We start from the raw sequence: 9877 nt of genomic DNA, 5'->3' as shown, positions 1-9877 counted from the left end.
TTTGTTTCAAAATAAAGGGCCCACATCTGATTAAGCAGTAGAAGAATTAACGGGCGGATTTTGAGTCCTTAAGCATCTAAATCCACTAAGATATTATAGTTCGAATTTAGGACACATGAAGTATACATAGGAACTATCAAAGTAGCCTACAACAAGAAAGAAAGCCTAACAACCCTAAAAAACCCAAGCCCTCAAGCCCAAAACCATCAGAAGACCCCAACCCTACACTATTTGCGCCTTACCTTTCCTACGCTGGGAGGACGCGCTAGAATCACTGTAGTTGATGGAGCTTACCAGATTTAAAACCTCCCTCCTACTTTTGGTCTTAATCCTCATCACTATCCAACTCTCAATCCAAGGCCAAATCAGGAGATAAAACACCCAAGGGTAAGGAGAGTCACTAACCTCCCCATCCCATACCTCGTCACCATGTTCCCAAGCAACCACCTCCCCAAACGGACCAAAACTTACTGGCTACTTTTGAGATTGGGTCAAAATATTCACCCTGAAATCCTCTCCCTTAATGGCGGTAGGAGAACCCAGAGTCGACGCAGGCACGACCGACACTTTATGTGTGACAATTGGGCTTAGGTTGTGAAGCCCTTACCGAAGAAAACCCCTCACTGGAGAGGGAGGCTTACCCTTATCCTGCACTGGAAGCACAACTGCTGCTTTCTTGGCTGGATCACTCGGAAGCAGAGATAGAAACCCCAGCACTTGAGCTGGCCTCAAAGCTTCCATAAAATCAGCAAAAAGATTCTCATCCATATGCACTTCTCTGGCTTCCCTAGCCTTCTGGTAATATTTTAGGAACGGCTTAGAGTTTGACAACACAGGAGAAAAGGAACACAACCTCTTTCCCAACTCAGTCGTCCCTGAATGCACTGCCTTAACTCCTCGATGGAAGTCCTCTTCAATGGCTTCCAAAATTGCCAAAGATGGATTCTTATCCTCATCACTATCCAACTCTCAATCCAAGGCCAAGTCGGGAGATAAAACACACAAGGGTAAGGAGAGTTACAAACCTCCCCATCCCATACCTCGTCACCATGTTCCCACGCAACCACCTCCCCAGACGGACCAAAACCTACTGGCCACTTTTGAAATTGGGTCAAACCATTCACCCTGAAATCCTCTCCCATAATGGAGGTAGGAGAACCCAGTGTCGGTGCAGGCATGACCGACTCAGGTTGAGAAACCCTCGCCGAAGAAAACCCATCATTGGAGAGGGAGGCTTACCCTTATCCTGTACTGGAATTAAGCACAACAGCTGCTTTCTGGGCTGGATCACTTGGAAGCAGAGATAGAAACCCCGGCCCTTGAGCTGGCCTCAAAGCTTCCATAGAATCAGCAAAAAGATTCTTATCCATATGCACTTCTCTGGCTTCCCCAGCCTTTTGGTAATAATATTTTTGGAACAGCTTAGAGTTCGACAACACAGGAGAAGAGGAACACAACCTCTTTCCCAACTCAGTCGCCCCTGAAAAAACTTCGGGCTGAATTGTGCCTAGGCACCCTTTGAAAAACATTGTCCACAGTAATTGCAAGAACAGAACAGTTTCAAACCATCCATACTGCATGGATAGTCCAAATCAGACTCAACTCCTACAATCATTTGGGGATATTATACCTTTTAATTGGATTATGCACGCTTAGGTGAGCTATACTGTTGAATCAACAGCAACTATATAGATTAATTATTATTTGTATTTTTCCTTAGTCATCAACAGTAAACATGTATTAGACTCCAAGACTCGTACAAAGAATTAATGCCTGAAAAGTAGTTATACATACGCTTTAGTTCCACGTCCTGAACCATCGGAAATTCTATACAGTTTCCCGTACATGACGTAATCAAATCTGTCTGCAAGTGACTGCCGATTGCCCTGGGAAAAGATTAAAATTCATTATTAGGAAATATTAGAGCCTTAATGATTTGAAAATGCCAACAGCCAAGAACTGAAGTCTAGAAAGCATGGAATAAAAGATTATTTTTGTATATCATCCTTCACATAGTTTTCTTATTATAATTGAACATGGCTTACCGAAGCTTTTATCATTGAACCTACAAGAAACCGTAAAAACTCAAAAATGCATAGGCACTACAGAAGCCAGCTTACTTGCTGGTAAAGATCAGAGAATGTAACAATTCATCGTGATGAACATGCCGTCGATTGGGTCATTAGACCAGATAAAAGAAGATTTAACGAAAAAATAGCTGCATTTTTTTTGGTTCTAGGGCTGAAAACAGAATAGCCCCAATGATGCGAGAGAGCCTAGTAAACTCAAAGTCATTGGGGTTCCTTGCGTAGGTGGAATGGTGTTTAAGGTGATGCACAATTGGTAGCATAGGGTTGTCGAGACTGTTTTAAGGGTTTAATGAGAAGCAATTCTTAGACAGCAAAACAGAAATTGACTCAATTTGACGTCTAAGGGCCAGTTCGGAGTCAAATTGTCTCAAAACAAGATGGGGAGAGGGGGAGAGAGAAAGAGGTAGACAGCAGGCAACTATTTCTCCAACTGAACACTCTAATTTGACGTCGTATGAGACATAATTAACTTTTCCATATTCTAATGGGACTACTAAGCTCCAATTTTGAAACCCACTTAAGAAACACCCAATTGGCAAACATGAAACAAGAAGACATACCTGCTGATTCATGGAAACTACTAGAAATCCCTAGACCAAGCCTAGTTGAGAAGATAACCATAAATAGACCACATAAAATTCTGGGCAGGGCTTCCTGAAAATTACAGTTTTACCACTCACATAAAAACACCTGTAATTCTCATGCTAATGACTCAAGCTAAAACTGCTTCAATCCAAATAAACCCTACATCTCTCATGCATAATGACTTCCAAAAGTATGAAATATCCTTAAAAGTGTAAAAGGTGCAACTCAAGTACACATGGAGTATACAGGAGAAATATCTAGCTAGAAATGGAGAACAAGTCGAGAAAATCATGAAAACTATACAAATTAAGATTTAAAGCTTCTGTCCAGATAAAACTCAAAATTACTATTACTGCAAGTATAGCCTTTTGCAAGGTAGATAAAACTGTCATGAGGCGAATAAATTTTAGGCAACGCTATTGCTATTTCATGATATAGTAGCAGTCCTAATGGGGCGATCGATGTTAGGGTTTGAGTTTGGGAGAATTGAACTATTAGCACCTTGAGGAGCATGTTTGTGAGGACCTGATACAACTCTTTGCGACAACACCTTTTAAACCAAAGCTTGAGCCAATGGCTTTGGAACAAATAATATTATATCACCCATTCATTCTTGTCCCAATATGAAACTCAATCATTTGGCGAACCATACATTCACAAGTAAATATTCCAACACATCTCTGCCTGCACATATGAGCATTCTACCATACAACATCAAACTACATTTTGATTAGTCTTCCCCTTGATCGAATGGAAGCCTTTTCTTAAGAATCCAAGTGTCAAATGTCACCACCATGTGTAATACTCACCATTAGAGCTTCTTTTACTCAATCATGAGTGGAACAAAGACACAGGTTTCCTTGTGCAATGACAGGAGCCAACAACACACACACAATTGCCTCGTCACCATTAAAGCCTTTACTCAAAAATGGGTTAGTCAATTAACATTGCGCCTTTCTCTTTCTATTGAAAACAAAGTTTCTCTAATCTTGAACACACAACACTGTGGGAGCTAACATGAGAGTCACCATCGATCTATCATGGAGAAAGCCACAAGCAGCTTGCAAAGTCACATTAAACACTTGCCTTGAACCATCGGCTCTAATACCACTTCTTGAGGTTTAAGTTTATGAAAGTTGAAAAGCAAAGCTTTTTTTTTTTCTTTTTTTTCTTTTTTTTTATGAATAAAGTTGAAAACTAAATCTTCAGAGAATCTGTGTGTGTGCGCTTGATAAAAAAAAAAATTCAAAACACCAGTTTAAGCCAATACGTTTAGGTTAATTATATTACCAAATGTAGGATTCAATTACTTAACCGATTACAAGATGGCTTCGTTTAGCAACCCTTTTTGCCCAAGCCTTTGTTTCCTACTAAAAAAGAAAAAGCATTAACAAACAACTCAAAACACTCGCAACAAATTTCACATTTCTATAAAATCAAAACACTTTTTCAAACAAAAAAACAAAGAGCCTGTTTGGTTGCTGTTTTGGAAACAGATTTTCTGTTTCCAAAACAGCGAAACCGGTTTTGTCACTGTAGCCTTGTGTTTGGGTACCTGTTTTAAAACACGAAATGGGTGAAAACAAAAACAAGTGAAATACGAAATCTGAGAACAGTTTAGACCTGTTTTCGAAAACATGTTTTATCTACGATAACGAAAACAAGCTAAATGCGCTTTCAGTTTAAGTGCACAGTAACAAGCACAGTGCACTAAGACGGTGGTTCGATTCATGAGAACTGCATAGCATGCTCCTCAAATCCTTCTTCATTTCCACCTGGTACATCTCCTTCCCTTCCCGCGTTCATTTCCCCAACTGCTCGTTCATTTTCACCTGTTACATGCTCGTTCATTCTTTCTTTCTTTCTCCTATTCTCTCCCATAGGAAGAAGAGGACAGGATTTTTTCTTTTTTTTGGTACTACGAGGGAAAGAGAGGAGAGGATCTTGAGGCTAAGGTGTTTGACAGAATGCCTCAAAGAGAGGTTGGGCTGTTTAGAAAAAAAAAAAAAAAGAAAAAAAAAAAAGAAAAAAAAAAAAAAGAAAAAAAGAAAGAAAGAAAGGGTACATGAAGGCCCATAGGCCCTATACTAAGGTTATTCTTAATGACCTAACTGCAAAATCTATCTTATATTTAATGGCTTTTTTCTGTCTTGATAAAAATTGATGGTACTTGTAGCTCTTCGTAACTCTTATAAAAATTAATTTTAAAATTTTGTTGTTGCGATTTCTCCAAGCAATTTTAATTTTGTTTGATCTGAATCTACATTTTCGTTTTATGAATGTATCCTCATCATTTTTTTTTTGTCAAATCAAATTTGTGAATTGATATGTGTCCATAATGTTTATGAAGTTGATTTTTTTTTTCCCTTGTTTTATTTTATATATTGGCCAGTCAAACTTACTCTTATGGCTTATAGTCTATTTTTCTTTCTTAAAGAAGAAATTGTTTTGAAAATAATTGTCCAAACACTTCAACCATTATTTTTTGTTTTTGAAAACTATTTTTAAAAACAATTTGCCAAACACTTTTTTAACAAAAAAACAACAGAAAACGATTTTCTATTTTTGTTTTCAAAGTTTTCGAAAACAATTTTAAAAACAAAAACAGAAATCTAATTTACCAAACGAGCTCAAAAGCTCCCTCTAAAAAGTTTTGCCAAACGAACCCAATATTCTCATGTAAATATTACAACAGTTACTAAGTCAGAAGAGTTGTCTTGGACTCCAAAATTTCTTACCAAGTTATTCTAGCTAGAGGCTAAAGAAGAGGTTCCTTAGTTCATAATCCATCCAATACAAGGTGGAAAACAACCTCCCAGCCAATCATTCAACTAACTGAGAGCAAATCTGTCACCAATCATCGTGTCACCCACTAAACTGAGGCCACTATGATAACTCCTCTCTTTATTCTTACCCAAATAAGGGCACCTCTGCTTGTGCTTTCCTCCTTTCCTCCTTTCTTTTCTTTTTCTTTTTTTTTTGGGGGGGGGGGGGGGGGGGAATCCAAAGAAAAGTGAACAAGGCTTATAACAAGAAGTGAGTTATATTAAATGCAAGAGAGAAATTACTAATTATGGAGACTTGAATCAAAGCAGAAGGTTTGATAGGAGCTTTCGACATCAGCCTAGTTGACAATGGTGTGTTTTACTCTACTTAACTGAACCTGAAGTATAAGAAGCGTCCACCAATATAATTCATATCTATGCATGTGCATAAGCACACGTAAAAGAACTCAAAAAGCACCAAAGCATTAACGTTTTTAAGATTTACCCTCTTGCACTCTTGCCCCACTCTCGTTTCACTTTTCCTTCTAGTTAATTAAGTTCTTGCTCTCACTCTCTGGTGGCCACCATTCATTTACTTGTGTTTTTCCATGCAGTAAAAAAAAAAAATTATAATGTCCTTTGTCAGAAAACTCCTCTCGTCTCCCTCTAAACCAAAAAACCCTAGGTTTTTTCTCTGGTTCATCTTGTGAGCTCCCTCCTCTCCTCTTCCGGTTCCTTTCTAGGTGCTATGTGTTTTTCTTCTTCTTTTGGTCTTTTAGTTTTTGGGTTTCTTTTCTTCTTCTTCTTCTTCTTCTGGGTCTTCTTTGGCACACATGCGCCTTGCTGGAGGCCTTGTCGGCTTGTTCCGGTCTTAACCGTCGACGTCAATCCTGCAGTTGGCCGCCGCGCCGTTGTGTGTGGCTGATTGGTTCCCTTGCTCCATGGGTTGCAGATCTACAGTGTTTGGGTCCTCCTCGTGCACGTACCTCTTTAGGAGTCTTTCAATCGTGTTCCGGCTTCAATCCGCCGTCAGCGCTGCTGCGGGTGGCCGCTGCACGCCTTTTTTTTCCTTAAAAAAAAAAAAAAAAAGTTTGGGAGTTAGATCTACAGGGTTTGGGAACTCTTCACCGCACATGCGCCTCTCCAGTGGCTTCTCTGGCAATTAATTTTTGCGCCGTCCGGTGGTGTTTCAGACTAGTTCCATGCCGCACTGGCGGGTGTGGCTCCACTTGCCGCTATCTGCAGCTTATATATATATATATATATATGTCCCTGTATTTCTAGCATTTCCTTTGTATTGTGGGTTTGTTTTTGGCTCGGGTATTGGGTGCCTATCTTGGGTTTCACAGTTTCTGGTGGTTTTTGGAGGGTTTGTTGGGTTGGGATGCTTCAGGGCAAGTTTGGGAATTTGGTTGGGGGTTTCTACTATTTTTTTGGGGGGATTTTTACTGTATTTTGGGTGTTTGATGGGGGTGCTACTGTATTTTAGGTTTCTTGTGGGTTTTGGGAGTTCGGGGTGTGTAGGTACTTGTGGGTTTTCTTAGGTTCTCTCTTGTGTGGACTAACTGGGTTGTTCCTGTGTATACTTTATTTGTACTTCGAGGCGCTTTATGCTTTTTTAATAAAATTTTCTTACTTATAAAAACAAAACAAAAATAAAAAATAAAATAAAATAAAAATAAAAATAAAAAAGTCCTTTGTCTCACCTACATCATCTCTATACAAATTACAAAGAACATCACAACAAACTGGAGAGTTAGACTTGAATGGCACGGGTTTGTTGACGTTAAAGATAATTAAATTTTTTTTTTTTTTGATAGGTAAAGATAATTAAAAATGGAAGATCTCAAATTAAATTCACAATTAAAATTTCATGTGGGAGAATAAACACTAAAAAAATCTGAGCTATAGTTTATGTTGTAACATTAACATCATCCATAACCCAAAAGTTGGGGACTACAAGAGGAATATAATTACCGGAGTATAATAGCCAGTGTCAGGTGTTCCATCTAGATTTAATGTCGGAGCTAGTACCATTGCAAACTTATCACCTTCTTTCACTAAAAATCCTTTGTAACCATCACATCTAGGTGCATGAACATGTCGAACTTCTCACTTTTTGCTTCAAGCCGAATAACTACAGAAACACATTGTTGAAATTGTGAACACAAAATGCAAACAGTACTTTGCACATTAGAAAAAAACACGCACACACACAAAGAAGCCAAACGGTTTACAAATGTAGAGTCAAGCAGAAAAACTATTAAGAAAGTAACAAAAGCAACTTTTTGTAAAGAAATAACCCAGTACAACACCTTCTATTCAAAGGATAATGGGTCGCCACCACCCGAAAGTATCTACTAAAGGCGCCCTGCCTATCCTGGCTCTAGTGACACATATTAAGAGTCCTAAGGAAAATACTTTACAGTTGCTACCTCTCGGTCCAACTTAGTTATAGGCCGCCACCTAGTGGATGGGGAGAGTTTTCTAGTCATGCTAGATTTGAGGTAGGTGATAACTCATTCCGCATGTGCATTTTTAAGACCATTGCTAAGCCAATAGTGAGAAATTTAGACAGGTCCACTTGAAGATATTCTAGATAACTAATTTATTAATATTGAAAGGGATGAAAAACCAAAATAGTAGCTTGTTGTGCAAATTTTTCAATAATATTCTAGTGTTGTTTGCTATGCAGATTTGTAGCTCTAGTTTGATGATCATTTTGAATTTCATTTAGCAAATACTACTGCATATTACAGTGCATAATGCAGCCATAGGCCTGTAATTCCAATCAAATTGTTGTCAAAACCTGCATAAAATTCCGAAACCAATTCAAGCTCCCATATTCTTTAAGTTCATAACTTCTAGTGTAAGCACAACTTGCTTACGCTCATAAGGGAAACAGATACAAGTGAATGATCATAAAAAGCTCATACTACTACTGTATTTCAATCTTTCATAACGGAAGGAGGCAATGCTTTTTGATAATAAAAAGAAGCTGCCAGTGCAAATTAGACATTTTATCTGATATAGCCAAAACATAATTGAGTACAGCTACCAACAGGTGCAAGAGTAGCTACAATCTTCGTAATTGGTTTTAAAAGCAGCAAAATCAACCCAGGCAGTATATAAAAATCTTAAGCTAATTTTGAAAGAGCATATCTGCGGATGTCAATAAACTCTTTCACATACTATGAGATTTTTTCCTGAAAAGAGGCAATTTTTTCCTTTTAATTATAATGACCTCCTTCAACACCACAATGGCCTTCTTCAATACCACAATTTTTGCTTTCTTTTATCAAAGTATGCCTTCTAATCTTATGCCTTAAAGGTCCTTTTGTTCCTTCCCCGGTGTTCTCTTTCCCCATAAAATTTAATTTGCTTTGATTCATGCCGCCAATATCCTTTGCGAATGCCAAGTGCTCTCCCATCTCAAATACCCACTGGCAACTTTCATAGTAAATATGTGTACACCAAGTATGCTTCAATGCTCGTAACAACCCCTAGAGTATTATGATGTGAAAGAAACAAATGGATTTTGATTTTTCAATCTTGCAATTAGAGCTAGGTTTGATCCTAAAACTAGTCCCATGCCAATATCCCAAGAAAACAAATTTGTAAACTATAATCAAAATTCAAGCACTCGGAGAGAGAGAGAGAATATTAAACTGAAAGTTTCTAGTAAAAAATAATAAATGCATCTCGGAACAAATATACCTTTATCAAACTTTTTATATACCATCTGGGTCGAGTCGCTCAATCCTAAAAATATCTTCAAAAAGAAACTCAACCATTCTCGCTTGCAACTACTTCGCCCCTCAAAACCAGAAGAACACCTACACATAGACAGAAAGAAATAAGAGAATCAGAATTGCTCTAATAATTGTTAAAACGCAATGACAACCATTGGATGAAACTTTTACCTCATCCAACGTTTGTTGACGGACAAAATAATTTAAAAAACCGAACTTACCGTGAGCTTGCGTGCACCGGATTATTGCCCCTTCAAAAAAAATCAATTTCCCTTCTTCAAGCAATCTTCACGGCTTGGTGAAAAAAATTAAAGTCCTGTCTACTAGCTAATTCACCCGTCTCTCTTCCATACTTGTTCAATATTCGTTCGTCTTGCTGTTGAAGAAAGAAATAAATACCAGAGACAGTACGAGCCTCACCTGTGAAGCAGGCTTTTCAGTCTGAAGATACCCATCACCTCCAAAATATGGCCGTTCGAATCGCTTTATCAGGATATATTCTGCAAATCTCGCCGTAGACCATTCTCGGATTTGTTTCAAATTTTGTTTTCCCATTTCTCTTTCTCTATTGATTTACTCCTCTGTACTCACCTCCAACTACCATTTTTTGGACTTCGTGTTCTGAGGGAGGGGAGTTGGTGAGGTTGATTTGAAAGGTTCGCACAGTGGTGAAGGGGCGTCTATA

General features: G+C 38.3%; 1 pseudogene; it reads right to left on the bottom strand.

The window, feature by feature from the left end:
* Positions 1 to 1766: 1766 nt before the first annotated feature.
* Positions 1767 to 9309, bottom strand: LOC133861079 (DNA-directed RNA polymerases II, IV and V subunit 8B-like; annotated as a pseudogene).
* Positions 9310 to 9877: the final 568 nt, after the last annotated feature.

This window comes from Alnus glutinosa, chromosome 1 (assembly GCF_958979055.1).
Source record: "Alnus glutinosa chromosome 1, dhAlnGlut1.1, whole genome shotgun sequence".
Taxonomy (NCBI): domain Eukaryota; kingdom Viridiplantae; phylum Streptophyta; class Magnoliopsida; order Fagales; family Betulaceae; genus Alnus; species Alnus glutinosa.
Note: the sequence above shows the minus strand (reverse complement) of the source record. Positions and strands in the feature narration are given on the sequence as shown.